The sequence below is a fragment of the Callorhinchus milii genome, unplaced genomic scaffold (assembly GCF_018977255.1).
Source record: "Callorhinchus milii isolate IMCB2004 unplaced genomic scaffold, IMCB_Cmil_1.0 Scaffold1, whole genome shotgun sequence".
In the NCBI taxonomy this organism is placed as follows: domain Eukaryota; kingdom Metazoa; phylum Chordata; class Chondrichthyes; order Chimaeriformes; family Callorhinchidae; genus Callorhinchus; species Callorhinchus milii.
Genome location: NW_024704742.1, coordinates 108,046,068 through 108,064,299, shown reverse-complemented (window position 1 = coordinate 108,064,299; position 18,232 = coordinate 108,046,068). Strand labels below are relative to the sequence as shown.

Genomic DNA, 18,232 nt, shown 5'->3' with positions numbered 1-18,232 from the left:
CCTCCCCCCGTCTCGATGTCGTGCTCCGCCACTGTCGAGCCTCTGGGTCACTGCCCTGGGGAGGGGGCGCTGTATAAACACAAGGAGGTGGTGGTGGTGTTGTTGTTGTTGTTGTGTAGAGGGACAAACTCTACAGACAAAGCCTTTTGCCCAGGGGCATTGTGGGAGTTGCAGCCGCTCCGTCCCGGAGGCGGTGACGTCACACCCGCCGACGACACCCGCCAGGACTACAACTCCCAGAAGCCAACGCGGGCTCTGCGCATGCTCACAGAGTGACTGCAACAATGGCTGCGTCCGTCATGTTGCTAAAGAGGAGCTGAGGCTCCCACATTCAATGGGTACGAGTTTTTTTTCCCCCCAAAATAATTGTAGGTTTGTCCCCAAACAACGCGGCTAAGCGTTGGATGGATGCAACCACTGCTCTGAGCTCACTTCATATTTCTTAAAAAGCATGCACGTTTCACACCAGAACCGGGGCCTCACCTTTTGAAAAGAAATGCCGTTGTGCTCATATCGTGAAGGAACACTTCTCCCGGCTCGAATTTATTGAGCGGCGACAGTGAGTAAGACTTAATAAGCGTGTGCGTGCATGTTGCAAAAGTTTTCCACTTCGTACTTGCATTTACTCCGCGCATTTCGGTATCAGGAAAGAATGCAACAGAAGCAACACAAAACAAAACTGCATTTCTTACAGTTGTCGGATTTTATTACTGGAAACCGGGGTGAAGGCAGATGTGAAGAGTTCGACTATAATGTGGAGTGCAGTAATGTTACAAATCGTATCTGCTGGTTTTATTTAGATTTCCCTTCGTGCTTGTAACACACTGCTCTTCAGCTGCAGTGATTTGTTTTGGTAAATCACGTGAAATTCCAGACGGCCAATCTGGCATGTGTACAACAGACCCGACACTGCAAGTCCCTGAGCTGCTGCAACACGACTCACTCACTGACTGTGTTTTCTTGTTTGTGAACTTAAGTGCGAACAAATCTAGTTTTGGTGGTTGGGGTGGGGGGGGGGGGAGAGAGAGAGGAGAGAATCAATAAAGTTAGTGGGCCACTGTTGACTGTGCAATCTGCAATAGGATTAGCGAAGGCATTTTATATTCTGAGCAAAAATTCTGCAGATTGCAGGAAGAAGGCGAATGCAACCTGGAATGTGCTGCCGGCTGACCTGTCAATCATTCTGGTTGTTAAGGCGGTGACGTCACGAAGGCCATGACATGACGTCTCCTTTTGCTGACCTCATAAAAGGGAGTTCCCTTGTGATGTCACAGTGGGGGGTGGGGGGGGGGGATTCCTCATTGTCTGAGGACAGCCCCAGTGATGGGGAATGATGGCAGGTTTACAGCACAGAGTGGCAGCCCCTACAGCCCATCTCCTCTCCATGGTTGGAATGAGTAACCTATTGGATAATAACTTTCTATTTCATTATTGGAATCAAGTATTGCTTTTGGAATCGAAATAAAGGATACCGTGCCTGACCTGGGACACCTTGTTGACACGGGGCATCAAAAATGGAGTCCTGTAGCTCAGTGGTGAGAGCGCTCGCCTTGCAAGCGAGACACCTGGGTTCGATTCCCGGCAGAGGGCGAAACCTTGGGCAAGTGTCCTCACTCCACACGCCTAATAATAATCCCTTCAAAACCCAAAACAATAATAAATTGGTCATTTTCAATCCACGACTGTTTGTGGGGACACTGCTGTGCGCAATTGGCTGCCGGGTTTCGCCCACAAATATACCGTCAATTCACTTTACAGCATATTCTGTGAAGCGCTTTGAGACGTCTAGAAGACGTGAAAAGCGCTTTATCAAATTCAAGGATTATTATAAATGGAAAAGTCTACTGCATTCACTACTGAAATAACATATATGAAAGCAAAAATTCATGTGACTTATTTATATTTATAAACTCAAGATGCACATAAAATAGGATAATATCTAAGAGTGGAGGTAGTGTTGACAAAGGCTGTGGCATGCTGTTTGGAGCAATAATGGAGTAGTGCAACTAATCTTTCCATCTGCAGTTTTTCCATTCTGAGCTGTGTCTTCTCAAGATGGTGTTAAACAGGGAGGCAAAGTTTCCCATGAGAAGGGAAGTGAGAATCTGTGACAATTCGACTTGCACTGCTCCTGGTACCTTCTAGCATTCAATTCAAAAGTGACATTGATGGAGAACTGTGAAGAGTCTGGAATTCCATGATCTTTATATACACAATGAGAAGTCCATTATTTGTATATATACAATAGGAGGCCATTCAGCCAGTCGAGGTTGCTCCATTTTCTTAGATCATGGTCAATCTGTTATTCTATATGATTTGCAGTGAGATATCCCTTTCTAGGCATATGCAGTATGAAGCACATTATCTGTATACATTTGGAGAGATGGGGAAAATATGCATTAAATCGAGTTGATTGGGATACATATTTAATTCTAAGTGCTATGACATTTAGACTACCAATTTCAAGTAACTGACTGTATCCTGATCAAACTGATCCATTATCATGTCGTTTGCCTTGACCAATTTTCTGCATAATAGTATGCCACTATAACTGTACTGTGGAAAAAGGATATGATCTAGAAACCAAGAAAGCAAAAACCTAGAAAAGGTTTCAAAATTAAAACCATTAACAGCCACAGCTTCAAAAGAGCAAGAGGAGCATGAAAATAATATAAATCATCAAAGCAAGGTTTTGTTCCATTTACAATGCACTGCGCTTGACATTGCATTATTTGTCTTTTGAAAGCTGGTCACAGGTGTTATAGCTGGTTCAACAAAACTGAGCAAAGAAAGAAAACTTATTATCAAAACTAATAAATCCTTCTTGGTGGTTAAGTGACATTTCAAGGAGTATAGTTGAGAAACAGTCTTCTACTTTAACTATTTTTTACTTCTCTTCAACAGTGGAGGTCCAGGCATTGTGAAGTAATTACAGGTTGTTCGGAACATTTGGAAACAGAAGCAAGGGAGCCACTGGGGCTGTTCCACCTATTACACAAAATATACAGTATAATCTGTGAAGCACTTTGAGACGTCGCAAAGATATGACAATAATAATAATATAATAATAATCCTTGCTTTTGATATAGCGCTTTTCATGTCTTCTAGTGAAAACCTTATCTTCTAGATAAGGTGATATATCAAATGCAAGGATTATTATTATATCTCGGCAGATTAATTCCAATCCCCCCAATTGTCTCTCTTTGAAACATCTCTATCGATTTCTTCTCTACAGCTTTCTGGGGTAGAGCAGCTTTCTGAGGTTTGACCAATACTGACCACCTAACTGGAAAAGCACCTCCCTGCTTTTATTGTGTAATAAATGTCAGCATCCCATTTGTAGATTTTAACAAAAAGGAAAATAAAACGTCATCTAGTTGCTGAAAAGATGATTCATTGTTTATAACTTTACATTTATGAAATATGACATAACTTTCAAACTGTTGGTTATTTATTTCAAAGCGTTGGATGAATTTAATTACATGATATAGTAGCTGATCTTTGACTACTTGATAATGTCATAATTGGATCCCTTGCGATTGCTGCCTTCTCATTTATAACAAAATGTCAATACCCCAGGTCCCCTGTGCTCTGCAATTTCCATGTTTCTTTTTGATAGATTTCGATTTGTCCTACATCCTAATCTGGATTTTTTTGGGCTTATTTTGAAGGTGACCCTGCTAGAAAGCAAGATTAAGAAAATGTTCTGCATCTACATGTAGCCCAGTTTTAGTCTATGTTTATTTGAGTATTATGAAGTGTGATGACAACACTGGATCTGCTATTTGCCTGTAAAATTAACAGACAAAGGAGAGACAATGTAGCATAATATTTTTGTTGTCCTACACATTTGTATTTGTTTACCTTTGTGAGAAACTGTGCTAATTGCTGAGTGTATGCTTGGCGCAATTGGCTCACTTCCAGGTCAGAAGGTTTTGGGTTCAAACACCGCATAGGGTTTTAAGCTCAGTCCAGGCTGATATGCTTTTGCAGTGGTGAGGCCGAGGGATGCTATTTTACAGATGAGTGGTCTTCTCTGTCACCTCCCGCTTGGATTATTCAAACGCACTCCTCCTCGTCATCTCCCCAGCTCCACTATTTAAGAGATCCAGCTCATTCAGAACTCTGCCGCCCGCATACTTACCTGGACCAAAACCATACCCACATCTCACCAGTTCTGGCCAGGCTTCACTGGCTCCCCATCACTGAACAGATCGACTTCAAGATCCTCACACTTGTGTTCAAATCCCTTCGCTCTCTGGCACCTCCCTACCTCCCCGACCTCCTCACTCCCCAATCCAAAACTCGGCGCCTCTGCTCGACTGGCACCGGCCTCCTGCTCGTCCCTTGCCCCACCATCGGAGGTTGCACTTTCAGCCACTATGCCCCGAAACTCTGGAACACTCTCCCTAAATCCCTCCGCCTTGCCCCCTCCCCTTTTTCAAGTCCTGCCTGAAAACCTTCCTCTTCGACCGTCATCTCCCTCCCCACCACCCTCTCTCGGCTTGGAGCCAGTCTCCGCCGCTTAAGCGCGCTGAGACGCTACCCTGTGTGGAGGGCACTATATAAGTGCAAGTTGTTGTTGCTCTCTATCTGTTCAGGTGGGAATTAAAGATTCCATTACACTATTTGTAAAGCTAATACTATTTTTCCAGTGTATGAGTCAACAGACCCCAAATGTAATTGGTTGTTTACCACATGGCTGTTTCTTTTTGGTGCAAATGGCTATAATGTTTGCTTACAACAGCTCATTACATTTGACAATCAAGCACTTTGGGATATTTCATTGTAATAAGGTGCTTATATAAAAATGCAATTTCTTTCTGATTGTTTAATTAAGTCTTACATTTAGAGGAATGTAGATCAGTGTTCTTAATAGATTTCTAAGAGAGAAGTACATGGACCCTTCAAATTATATTGCCTTTCATTGATGTATTTGATTATGTCTGCCGCACACAATACAGTTAACCATTTAGATTGGTAAAAAGTGTTCTTCAGCGAATTCTTTTGGACACGTGCAGAGAACAATCAACATGCCTAAGAGTGTCCAAACCAACCGGAGAGTTCCACGCATCCACCAACACATACTTTCCCCCAGAGAGTTGCACCCTGCTTATCTAATTCCAAAGAATTTTAACTGCAGGTTGGCAAGAGCTGAAGCTTGGGGATCCAAGAGTATCTGTTGGGGTACTGCTGGAGTTTAACCATCTAAAACTGCACATTTTGCCATTCAAAGCACTGTCTGGCAACCTTCCTGCTACTTATCCAACTTGGACCACGTTGGTGCTTTAGCTTGCAGGGTTAACAACAACTTGCACTTGTATAGCGCCCCTCACGCAGGGTAGCCTCTCAGGGCACCTAACGGTGGCGGAGCCTGACTCTTAGCCGGGGGTGGGGTGAGATGACTGTAAGAAAGGAAGGTTTCGAACAGGAGGTTAGTGGGTTGAATCCTTGCCCCCAGTGACCTGTCTGCACTATAAGTCCTGCCACTGGCTGGTCATCAATGTCCTGGAATACTACAGACCTGCTCGGCTCAGGAACCAGACTATTGAGACTGTTACAGAGAAATGACTTGATTCCGATGTTTCGTTGCCAAACCCGTCACCTTGGAACCAGTTCAGCTCCAAGGAGACCCTGCTTACCTTCCCCCAATTCTCCAACTGTACCCCATGAAGATGTTCACAGACAACTGTGGACTCAGTCTTATATGGAATAATATAACAATTCTACTTTAATTGGGGTTAATAAGAGAGGTTTGAACATCTTATGGTCAAATTATTCCAAGAAGAACTTCCAGATAAATTAAGCATGGTGCACTGTGTAAAGTAAGCATTATGTGATGTGTTAGAGTTTGGTTAGAGCAACAGTAATTTATATTTATATTCAGACTATTTGCAAGCAATTATAGCTTGATCCAGTTGATTAGTGGATATTTTGCCGAGTATGTAATGAAGATTATGTTACCTGCGCAAAATGTAATGACTTTATTGATCAAAGTTACTCTTAATCCAAATTAATTAACTGCAAAAACTGAGCGGTAAACAGTGGGGGGAGAAAGAACAGTGCTGCAATAGTTCATTAGATTTCCAATTGGAAAGACATAAGATCACCTTGATAGAAATTCAGTTCCTGACTTGTAGGGTGTTTTGGCCTGGACTATTGCATGGAGTCTAAAACAGTTCCTATCTACACAAGTGACTAGTCACATCTGGGCCACCCAAAAGTCTGTGGCCAAGTTATTACCATAGCAATTTTATGCACAGGATGTTTGTTTCTTTTAATTTTTCATATTCTGCCTAGGGAGAAGGTAAGCGTAGAACTGGAATATGGGAATCGAGCAGCTCTCTCTGTGGGTCTCAGTAGTAGTGCTCTTGAGCCAGGTGGGTCCGTAGTATTCCAGGGCACTGATGATGACAGCACAGCCAGCCTGACTCATCAGCAGGACCCGGAAAGGCAGACCAGATACTGAGCCATTGAGTCTTCCCTCTCAGGTCCTGTTACCCACGCAAGCCAATGCCCTATCAGGTAGGGTGGTCCTAGCTGGACAATCAGTGGGAAAGCTTGCCAAAAATTAATCTTTCATTCGTTCTTCACCATTTCCCCATCCAATTTGCAGAAAGCACCTTTCTTGATAATAATCCTTGCATTTGATATAGAGTCTTATCATGTCTTCGAGGCGTCTCAAAGCGCTTCACAGAATATACTGTAAAGTGAATTGACTGTATATTTTGTGGGCGAAACGTGGCAGCTAATTGTGCACAGCAGTGTCCCACTAACAGTCGTGGATTGAAGTGACCAATATATTTTTTTAAAAGGAATTATTGCCCCCAGAGAAGCGATCCACCAATCGACTTAACAGCCAGGTTCCTACTTACTAATAGTGGAGTCCTGTAGCTCAGTGGTTAGAGCACTCGCTTTGTAAGCGAGAGACCTGCGTTGAATTCCAGGCAGGGCGAAACCTTGGGCAAGTTTCCTTACTCCACACGCCTAATAATAATCCCTCCAAAACCAAAAGCAATAATAAATTGGTCATTTTCAATCTACGACTGTTTGTGGGACATTGCTGTGTGCAATTGGCTGCCGCGTTCGCCCACAAATATACAGTCAATTCATTTTACAGTGTGTTCTGTGAAGCGCTTTGGGACGTCCTCCCGACGTGAAAAGCGCTATATCAAATGCAAGGATTATTATTATTACTACTAGGTAAACAGAGGCATGTGGAGTAAGGAAACTTGCCCAACGTCAAGTGTAGTCTATCCATATCAAGGTAAACATTTTTAAACCGTAATAACAATGGGTCGTTGTTTATTTAAAATATCAATCCAAATGGTTTGAGATATTTATCAGTGCAGATTGTGTACAATTTGGGATTCTGTTAGCTTTTAAAAAAGATCTTTTGGCCCCAAGATCTTTTGGCTACTTTAATTCCTATCTTATCAGATGTTTTGCTCTCAATTCCCTGAATAGCTAGCTGCTTGATCATTTTTCACAAATGTGATGCTGGTCATTTTTAGCACTATCCTGCCCTCATCTGATGTAGACGTATCTGGGCTTTCCAGCAGTAAATAGCAATCAGAAATGGAAACCCTTGCTTTTTTTTTATCATTCTCCCTCTGCCTAGGGACACTGGGGCCCACTGTAGCATTTTTACCATTGACCCAGTTTAAAATTAGCTAATCCAGCACAGATCACACCTGGGACCATTCTGATTCAGTTCTACACTGAGCAGTGAAAATTTGCCAACTGAGACATTGAGAGCTATCTATTACTGTAATATTAGCATTTGTTTCAATATCACAGGGTGTGAGCTGAAACTTTAAATCGTCTAGTTCAGAGATACTGGTATTCCCTGGAGTTGCTGAGAGTCTAAAGGTTAGAAAGCACCGTTTCAATGACAAGATTGCTGAAACACTCAGATTATTGATAGTATTTCTAAATTTAATTAAACTCCTTCACTGGGGAGCTCTCTTCTCAACCAGATTATCAATGAGGCCATTAGGATTCACTGGTAAATCCCCCAAATTCAACATAAATGGATGGAAAAAGATGGAAGGACATCAACGTTTAATTCTATTTGAGATATTTTGTATTTATTTTACGGAAGGTATTAATTGGGGAGACACCTTCTTTTTGAGTGATTGGTTTATTTATGGGTTAAATCACAGACTATGTAAATCAAGAATAATATCTAACTTTGTGGATTGTACAAAATTAGGAGGTGGTGTTAACAGTAAAATGTAGAGGAATGGTATTAGAGGGTAATAGAAAGAACAGGGTGTTGGGATTAGGTGGATGGCTTCTTGAAGGAGCAAACATCAACATGAAATAATGGGTTAAATATCCTCTTTCTGTGTTGCACAATTTCTATAAATATGTACGGATAACCAGGCCAGCAGCTTGTTATTAAATGCGGTACAACTATTCTAATAAAATAGGATGAATGTCATCTTTAAGCTGTAAGGTTCTCAAGTAAAATAAAGTAAAAAGCTCAACCTGGTTCTTATTGGGTGTGGATCCTCACATTTTGTTAAAATTGGTAAATTGTACTCTGAGCTAGTGTGGGAAATGGAAACAAATCACAAAGTTTATTGTGCCAGTACTCTTCTGAGATCGTTGGCCAGTGTTGACTGAACATCTGGTCATATGACTGTTCTGAGTCAGACGATTGTGCATTCAAGCCCCATGTCAGGACCTTGAACTCACACATTGAACTGACAGTGCAGTGCCCCACCCAATCTAGGCTGAGATGGTCCACTGCTTTATCGGAAGTGCTGCCTTTCAGATGAGATGTTAAAGCAAGGTCTTGTCTGCCTCTTTAAGGTGGACGTTAAAGATTCCGTGGCACGATTCAAAAAGAGAAGGGAATTTCTCTTGATGTCCTAACCAATAATTACTCAATTAGAATTGGTCATTCACTTCTTGGCTGTTGTGTGGGCAAATTGGATATCACTTTGATCTACCAAATTAAAGTCACTATGCTTTAAAGTAAATCCTGTGAAGTGCTTTGTGATGTTCTACCAACAAAAGGCTGGATCAAGTGCAAGGATTATTATTATTACAGTTAATAATAATAATTGCATTTGATATAGCACTTTTCACATCTCCTAGACATCTCAAAGCGCTTAACAGAATACACTGTAAAGTGTAGTGACTGTAAAGTGCAGTCAATTGTGCACAGCAGTGTCCCACAAACAGTCGTGGATTGAAGTGACCAAATTATTATCGTTTTTTTTTCTTGAGGGATTATTATCAGGCGTGTGGAGTAAGGAAACTTGCCTAGGGTTTCGCCCAGTTAACCTCGGAGTGCTTGTTGCTGGATCTGGTGCTGAATTGCAAATCAGAAAAAACTTCCATTTTCTAGAACTGACATCCCTCGCCTCAATGAGCAGAAAATTTCAAGATTTTTTTTAACCAGGTGACCAAAAACTAGATGAAAACTGCCATATGAAGCTGTCACGCTTGCAATGTGAGGCATAGCATCTTAATTGCATGTGGGTGAGAAAATGGAAATTCTAACAGTTGCTATATCGAAAATGTGAACATATTTCTGGAATATTGATTGGCTCAACCTTTCTAGCAATTTTAAACTCATTAAGTGAGCAGTTTTCAAGGCTGCTATAATGCATTCAGCGGCAAGTACATAAAGGTACTTATTCCCTTGCTGAAGAGCATTTCCCTTGCAGCATGAACCGTGCATATTAAAACGGAACTGACCTCCACTAGGTTTTCACTCCTGGGGAGCCACAGGCGAATATGAACACAGTGGCTGCTTCTACAGCCTTTAGATTCAGGTTTTGCTCCAGGATTAAAATGTAATGAAAGTTTCACTAACTGGAGGAAGACGAAGAAAACATGGAATATTTTAGATGAAAGATATTTAAGATGTTGATTATGTTAATATGCCTTTATTGTGTAAGGATATATTGATATACCTCTTGTGCATCATGAAAATTTTTTAAAAAGAAATTTCTTATGAGTTTATAAATAATAATCAGTCTATTTAATGCAGGCCCCATCAAGTTGTTGAAACCCCTCAAATGGCTTCACAAGGTTTATTGTTAAGTGTAGTGACTGTGTATTTGTAGGCAAAGGCTTTCAGTCAAATGGTTCCTCATAGTACTCAAACTATACTGACAAACTATTTAATTTTTTTGCGTTAATATTCAATACCTCCACTACATGAGGGAAGGCTGACATGACAGATCAATATTAACTAGGTTACTCTTTTTCTGAATTTATTGTCCTGCAACCAGCAATATTTAAAACATTTTGGAGCCTTTTGTCTTTGGCATTATAGAACTGGTTAGGACAGGTTAAGGAATTAAAATAATGGTGACATTGCAATTTTTCAAAAACATAGTGGTTCAGTCTTTAGCTCATTGCTGTGACTTGGTTCAAACTCCTGTGGAAACTGGAGCTTTCTTTAAGGCAGTGTAATTTTTGGTGAATTTTGTACTTATTAATATGAGGGACGTTAGTGCTGGGAGATTACACACATTCCCATTTCAGGTCCAAAGTGGCAGCCTTAAGCACTCTCAGGTCAAGAACGATATGACATTAATGGAAAGCTGCTTTGACAATATGCTTCACCTTCAGAAAAACAGCTACCATGCCAGCAAAATATTCTGCCCTCCCACAATGACATCCAGTGACTTCTGTGAGTGACATGTCCAATTTTATGCTAAATGTAGTACTTTTATGCTGTTGAACCATGTCCACTGGGAATTGGATTGAGACTACCTGTTTGTTTTGCATTGGACCTTTACATACTGCCAACAGACCAAGGAAACTTTGATCCCATCGATCTGGTTTGGATTAGAAGTCAAAGCACTCATGGCTAGGGTAGTCATTACCTGCACAAGCAATGGGAAGCTTACCAGACAGTGCTCTCAATCACAAGCTATTGGTTAAACTCCAGCAGTACCCCAACATTCTGGGTTCCCTAAACCTTGGCTCTTGCCAACCTGTATTTAATACTCTCCGAAACAGGGTTGAGAGTGCAAGTTCCGTGCCAGACAAAGGAAAATTTCCATGTGTAGATGGCATGCATATGTGGAACTCTGTCTGATTTGGATACTCTTCAGCATAGCGATGAGTTTCAGCGTAAGTCAAACACCCGGCTGAGCAAAAAAAATTCAATCTTGTTTGGATTTAAATTCAGATCGCAGAACACAAACACTGTATTGAATCTTAAGGAAGAGAGCTTTCCTAATTACACAATAAAGGTGACAAAAACTATCTGTTTTTATCAAAGCATAAAACACATGGTTTCTCCATTCACCGGCTGAGGAGGAAAGTAGTTGCAGTTGAGTGATCCATCTCTAGGAAAAATGGTACTTTATAGTACTGTACGACTCTGGCCAAGGAAACAGTTGTATTACTAGGCTGCAGAGCTTCTGCAACTTGTCCCGGTCAACCTCAATAGTCTCGGGCAACGACTCTTGGCAGCATCAATTAGCACTTATTTTAACAGCCTCTGTTAGCTAGTCTGAGCAGTGTGCACTGCAACCTTTTGAGTCTAGGCTGTGATTTATCACAACCTTTTTTTCTTGATTTTTAGGTACTCGTGTTTGATGGTGCTATGCAACACCTCTCTACCATTGACTGACTGATCCATCCAATCTGCACTATATAGTCTGACCTTCACAGAAAGTGCACTAATTATTGTAGAGCCCCTCCCCCTGTCCCGTGATCATCAAGCATCGCTTCACAATTAGTATCCAATTGAAAAATGCTAAACTGCAGAATTTTGTTTATCTAAAAATTCATGATCTAGAGTAAAGTGACTATTTGATGCAAACTGCTCTGAATATAATAAATATTAAACTATTAAACTCACAACCTGACCTTTGCAGCCCCTGAATAAGGTTACTTGTGGGTGATGAGGTCAGGTCTCCTGCTGAATATTTATGGTGGTGTGAGCTTCCAGTTGCAGTATTCCCTTGCTCTTGGTGCCTTCATTACTGTTATGCTGGTGGTGTAAGCTGCTTGTATCTAGTTTAAAAAAAACTCCTGCAGTTAGTGTAACAGCTGGATAATAACAAAGAAGCCTCCTTAGTCATGGGTTTGAGCTCCAGGGCTGCCTGCTGGACTGGGCAACATACTAAAAGAGTGTTGCTGAAGTGGGTTAAAGTTCACTACAGATAAATGCAAGGGACAGGAAATTAAAAAATAGAGGCACATGTGCTCCATGGACGGATTCTAAGGGGGAATTGAACAAAACTTTGGGGATTAGTTGGCTCTAGAGTGTTCTGGTCAGGTCACATCTGGAATACTGTGTATAGATTTGTTGTCATAACACAAAGGGGGCTGTCCAGGTCCTTGAGGCAATGCACAGGAGAATAACGAGGACAATTATAAAATAATCCTTGCATTGGATTCATATTGTAAAGTGTAATGAATGTGTATTTTGAAGGCAAAAGTGGCAGTCAATTTGTGTAATGTCCCACAAACAGCCATGAGGTGAATGTGAATGACCAATTTTATTTTGGGGGATTGTTGGCCCAATCCGTCCATGGAGCTCAAACCCATGACTAAGGAGGCTTCTTTGTTATTATTCAGAACTCTGCAGCTCGTGTACTGTCCCACACCAGGCTTCGCGACCACATCACTCCCACCCTCGCTCGCCTCCACTGGCTCCCATCCCCCAGAGGATCGAATTCAAGAGCCTCATCCTCACCTACAAGGCCATTCATGGCCTTGCTCCCTCCTACCTCTCCGACCTACTATCCCCCTACTTACCTGCCCGCACCCTCCGTTCCTCTGGCTCCGGTCTGCTCCACATCCCCTGCCCTAACCGCCCTGCCATCGGTGGCCGGGCTTTCAGCCTCTCAGCCCCTAGGCTCTGGAACTCTATCCCCCAGTGCCTTCGCCGCCTCCTCCCTTTCCTCCTTCAAGGCCGGTCTCGAGACCTTTTTCTTTGACCGTGCCTTCAGCTCCCCTCTCGACTCTCTACCCCTCCTCGCTCCCTCCCTTCCCTCCCCTCACCCTGACTATTTCCCCCCTGCTCGGGTCCCGACCCAACTGTCCAGCGCCTTGGGACGTCCTCCCGACGTGAAAGGCGCTCTATAAATGTAATCTTGTTGATGTTGTTGGCCAGAACACTGGAAAAGTTCCTTCTCTTTTGCTTGTCAGACATCAAGGCCTGGATGAGTCAAAATTTCTGTGAGTCATCAAGCCGTTCTCCTTGACTCCTGCCAACTTTAGGTCTAGGCCGATAGAAAATATCAATAGAGGAGGCATGGAAATAGTTTTAATACAGTGACTTCCTATTGTAGCACTTGACTTATTCTGTCAGCGCAGGAAACCTCTGTACATTAGAATCATTTCTGCTTTCGCACGTTTGCCCAAATCTGAGAAGAGTCTCATCAAGAAGGACAACCATATCCAAGGCAACACCCCTTGCACTGGTGAGTCCAGAACCCAGGTAACATAATAATCCCTCCAAAACCAAAACCAATAATAAATTGGTCATTTTCAATCTACGACTGTTTGTGGGACATTGCTGTGCGCAATTGGCTGCTGCGTTCGCCCATAAATACACAGTCAATTCACTTTACAGTGTGCTCTGTGAAGTGCTTTGGGACGTCCTCCCGACGTGAAAAGCGCTATACCAAATGCAAGGATTATTATTATTATAACATCTATGACTTGTTCACTGCTGCTGTGAGCTGTTCCTGTGCTATCTGAAAATTCTGTCTCCAAACAGTCTGCATTTGATCAATCTCAAAGTAAATGTATGTTGCTGTTTGAGGCAGCACTTCTTTGAGTACCTTATGCCCACGTAACTGGACGGGACCACTACGTTCAGTTCCATTTGTGACAGCATCCCTCTTACCTTGCTTTCAGAAGTCAGTATTCTCGCTGTTCCTAACCAATTCGCTCACAAAATATACAGTCAATTCACTTTACAGTATATTCTGTGAAGCACTATGAGATATCTTAAAGACACGATAAGGCAGTATATCGAATGCAAGAATTAATATCATTATTAATAAATGTAAGGCATTAATAAGCACATTTAGTTTAGACCCAACACCTTTTTTTGTAATGTTTTCACAGGTACAAAACAAAATGAATAGCCCAGATTGCACTGTAATCCCAATACACTGCCATTCAAACCCAAAGCCAGGTCAAAGCACAATGTAACAATACAATTACCAGGGAGAAAGATCCAGTTAGTAAAGGCTGAAGGTTAACCCTGTACCGAGCAGAAAAGCAGGTCCCAAAAGAGATTAAAGAAATCCATAAAAATGACACCTTCACTTCTGAGCTGGTTGGCCCTTACCTCAGGAGGAACAATAGCACATAGTACAATACGATGAGAAGGACCGCAGAGCCTTCAGAGCTAAAGGGACACTTTTGTTTTGGTCCGCCCGGGTGTCTGACACATGTGGAAACCCATCACCATGATTAAGAGTATCCAAACCAAGCTTAGATTTTCATGCATCCCGCCTATACATGCAGATTTCAGAGATAGATTGTTGGAATGGAATGCGCACTCTATCCCTGGAGTGGCACATCCTGCTTACCTAATTCCGGAAAATATTAGGCGCAGGTTGGCAAGCTTTCCTGCTGCTTGTCCAGCTAGGACAACCCTACCCTTTAAGGCTTTGGCTTGCAGGGTTAACAGGAGCTGAGTGGGATGACTCCCTGCCTCCGGTGACTAGTCTGCCCTTCCAGGTCCTGTTGATGAGCCAGGCACTGCTGTGCTGTCATCAGCAGTGCCCTGGAATACTGTGGACCCGCCAGGCTCAGGAACCAGACGACTGAGGCCGCCACCGAGGGCTGGCTTGATTCCAACATTCCATTGCCAACTCCGCTCCAAGGAGACTATGCTAAAGGGACAAACAATCCCTTAAACATAAAGAGACCCATCCATATATTGCATGATTAGGGATCTTTGAATACATGCATATAAAACAGGAAAATGAATTAAATTCACTGCAAAACTATTTAAGCATGTGCATGATTCTCTCTGTTTGAGTTATCTGTCCAAACCCATTGACCCATGCGGTACACTTGGCTAACATTACCTGGCCAAGTACTTGGGTTCTTTGTTGTTTTCAATCCACTCATGAGGCTGAGATAAGCACCTCAGTCATGACTTTGGTGTTCTTGAGTTATGAGAGCTTATCCATTTGTCAAATTAAAACAATAGCAAAACCCTTTCTCATCTAATATCCTCCATTTATATTTCTGAGGTTGATGGTATTTACGTAATGGCTGCAATTGAGTAGCACAGTGAAATACGAAGCTGCGTCTGACAGTTTTACTTTCAGGATGTGAACAGTGGCGTTAGCGAAGGCTCTCATTACGAAAGCGATAGCTTAAGTGGAGCTTCGCACTGTGCAAAGTGCCTCGGGATGCAAAGTGCATCTCCTCTAGGGAACCTTTTGTACCTCACGTCAACGCATGAAAAGTTGGATTTGATTCGGAATCAAATCGGAGCTGAGTCAAGAGTCTCTAGATGCCTCAAGAGTCATCATGACATAGATGGGGCTCCCTGCACTTTACATCCTGAGTCAAGTTTTCTGTTGCAAGGTGCCATTACAGTTTCCCTGATGAGTGTTTTTTTTGCAATTGACAGTTTTCAACTTGGTGCCCTGCACTATGACTCTTGAGCTAAATTTCTTAATTTTAAAGGAAGCTGTTCTATCTTGGATAGCTGCTTGTCATCCCTAATGGATGGTGACCTGGAGAAGTCTATGAAAATGGTCTTTGAATTGGCAGAATGTACCCATTTGACAAAGAACATTCAGAAAAATCTTTGGATCTAATTTTTTGTTCTTGCTTGAGAAAACACACAATAATTAAACGTCAGAGATAAACATTGGTGAAATGACTGAGAATTGCAGAGCAACCTGATGTTATGAAACAGCAAGCTACTGAGAGGTGAACCATGTTATGTTGATTGCCATTCATCTCAGAACTCTGGTGCTGATACAAACAATAATTTGTATCTATAGGACAACCTTTTTTTTAAAAAAATCAAATATTTTTCTCTTGCCAATTTCAGAATCCTTAAATTTGCTCTCAACATTTGATCAAGAGATATAATAATAATAATCCTTGCATTTGATATTGCACTTTTCACGTCGGAAGGATGTCCCAAAGCGCTTCACAGAACACACTGTTAAGTGAATTTGACTGTATATTTGTGGGAGAACGGTTATGATCATATGATTATGATGTTTGGTTCTGAATTCAGGAGCCATCATACCATTCTGTGAAACATGACTTTAAACATCTCTCTAACAGTGTGTGTCTCACTATGATTCTTTAGCTCTTAGATGAGCTTGCAGACTTGAGGGGAATGCTAAGAACATCTCAGTTTAAGTGTGCCTTCTGTCAACTGAGCCATCCAACGTTCATGATGTTTAAAGGCATGGAATAATTTATGATTTTCTTTTGTGCGCTTGCATTCACAGCTGAAGATTGGACATGAGCAGGTACAAGAGAGAGTGAAGAAAGCTGGTAAATAACTGGAGGGAAAAACAATCAACAGACAAGCTCTAAAATAACATGATATTTAGACAATCAAGCTTTTTAGAGCAGTGCTAGAAAAATTTCAATGACATAGCATGCAAAGATCTGATTTTTAGTGCTTTACAGTGCAGCCTTGCAAGAGATTGTGAACAGAATATCTTCAACCAAATATCTGATGGAAAAGTAAATTTTAAAAATCTTAAGGGTGAAATTAGCAGCTTTACATTTTGCGTTCAATCACATTAAATGCATTACGAAACACTGTTAATTTACCTTCTAAGTACATTGGATTATGATTCACATGAGCTTGCAGAAAGAGGTTTGTAGACATTGTGTTGGTTCTTTTTTTAAAAAAATGAGGATAAAAGCCCAAATTGGTACTTTGCATTTTCAGATTTGTTTCCTAGTAATTATGCAGATCGGGGTAGTAAATATTGCATTAATGCAAGTGCAATAGCTCCTTGTTTTTAAATCACAAAATTAATACAGTGAAGGTAAAAGTAATTTGTTTTAAAAATGATTTCTAGTGCTCGCCCCCTGAGCCCACCTCATAGCTGCAGGCTTGGAATCAGCTGCGTATCATGCCACTTCTCATCCATAATACATTGAACCCATATGGCCATTTGTGGTGGCAGGTCTCCAGGGGTATGGATCACGCTGTGCTTCTCTCTCACTGGGTGGGGGTGAGGTGAGAAAACAAGCAGGGAGCAACATGAATTGTCTACGCACTAATAGACTGCTAGAAAAGGAAAAGAAAACATGGAGAGGGATGGACATCAGTGAACCTTTGCACAACGTGAAAGCTCCTTTATTTACCCTTTCCGGTGGTTTGTTTATGCGAGTGAGGAGGGTTCCCTCTCAACCACGGCACTGACTCCCTCTGGGCTTGTGTTTCCACATGGAAGCCCAGTAGGGCTTTGCATTACAAAAGATCATTTGGAACAAAAGAAGCAGTAACATCTCCACATGCAGCATTAGTGGGGACGTGTGCTATAGAAGACTTGTTTCTGTAGCTCAGAACCTCAAGGCTGTGGAAGTTTTTGTCTCTTTCTGTCTTCCATTCCTCCTGCAATCTACAAATACTCGTGGGGTGGTTTGTAATTTGTTTAAAGCGTAACCCACCAAAGCAAAGCATCCCTGGCCTAGATTTCCTGCCACTGCAAAATGACAAACCATATTAAAAACCTAACATGACCTGAGAAAGAACAGCCAGCAACTTGTATGGGCATGACACCCATTAATTTTTTTTACGTTACAGTGTCAGTGTCATTCTAAACTTTCTGATGTTTCTCTAACAGTACACTGAAACGTGGACAACTTTTTATACATCTGTCTCTTATCTGTGCCTGAATCCAATGTCTTTCTTTACCCATTGCTAGTTTGTATTTATCTAGAAAGTATCAGTAAAAGCATCCTGATTGCGTAAGTACTTAATCATTGGGATTCAAGAAGAAGCTTGTTATTGAATAGAATCTTCTCTCGCCACTGGCCTTCAACCCTTTTCCCTCGCTTTCTCTTTCAGCTGCATCCTTTCCTGTTCCTTTTTCCTTTATTGATACATTGCCATTATGGTCTTTGCTCATCTGAATTTTCCTCTGAAGCTGCAAATCAAAACTCATTGCACTGACTCTTTTACAGAACCTCAAGGCTGTGGAAGTTTTTGTCTCTTTCTGTCTTCCATTCCTCCTGCAATCTATAGCTGACACGATTTTTTAAAAAAGACATCCTTGGACTCATTAAGCTT

General features: G+C 41.7%; 1 protein-coding gene across 2 annotated transcripts in view; it reads left to right on the top strand.

Annotated features, from left to right (window-relative positions):
* Window positions 1–263: 263 nt before the first annotated feature.
* The window catches only part of rgmb (repulsive guidance molecule BMP co-receptor b), a 138,526-nt gene continuing 120,557 nt past the window's right edge, over window positions 264–18,232 (top strand). Inside the window, exon 1 of one of the 2 annotated variants that reach the window (XM_042334164.1) lies at window positions 264–338. The gene's annotated coding sequence lies outside the window, so the exon portion shown is untranslated. Of the gene's footprint in view, window positions 560–18,232 lie in introns of both variants that reach the window. The other variant, XM_007893109.2, reaches the window with a different exon arrangement.